The sequence below is a fragment of the Sinocyclocheilus anshuiensis genome, unplaced genomic scaffold (assembly GCF_001515605.1).
Source record: "Sinocyclocheilus anshuiensis isolate Anshui unplaced genomic scaffold, SAMN03320099.WGS_v1.1 scaffold1581, whole genome shotgun sequence".
Classification (NCBI taxonomy): domain Eukaryota; kingdom Metazoa; phylum Chordata; class Actinopteri; order Cypriniformes; family Cyprinidae; genus Sinocyclocheilus; species Sinocyclocheilus anshuiensis.
This window is the reverse complement of record NW_015540988.1, coordinates 446,356-446,699: the sequence shown is the minus strand read 5'-3', so window position 1 is coordinate 446,699 and position 344 is coordinate 446,356. Positions and strand designations below refer to the sequence as shown.

The 344-nt window shown below is 31.7% G+C and overlaps 1 protein-coding gene across 1 annotated transcript in view; it reads right to left on the bottom strand.

Moving 5' to 3' along the window:
- Positions 1-344, bottom strand: part of LOC107690161 (sideroflexin-1-like) — a 10,435-nt gene that overhangs the window by 3,740 nt on the left and 6,351 nt on the right. The gene's annotated exons all lie outside the window — the stretch shown is intronic.

Sequence of the window (344 nt, the reverse complement as noted above, 5' to 3'; positions counted from 1 at the left end):
CCAGTTATTAGATTTAGGGGGCAATTACTTTTTCACGTAGGGCCAGGCAGGTTTGGACAGCTTTTTTCCCTTAATAAAATTAATAATCATTTAAAAACTGCATTTTGTATTTACTTGCATTATCTTTGTGTAATATTCAAATTTGTTCGATGATCTGAATCTTTTAAGTGTGACAAATATGCAAAAAAATTAAAAAACAAGAAGGGGGCAAAAACCTTTCACGGCACTGCATATTAGGGCTGGGTAAAAAATATTGATATCTCGATATTAATCGATTCTCATTTTTAAGGAACGAAAAATATTGATTCTTAAATCCCAAAAATCGATTCGTCTAGCCTGTTTTC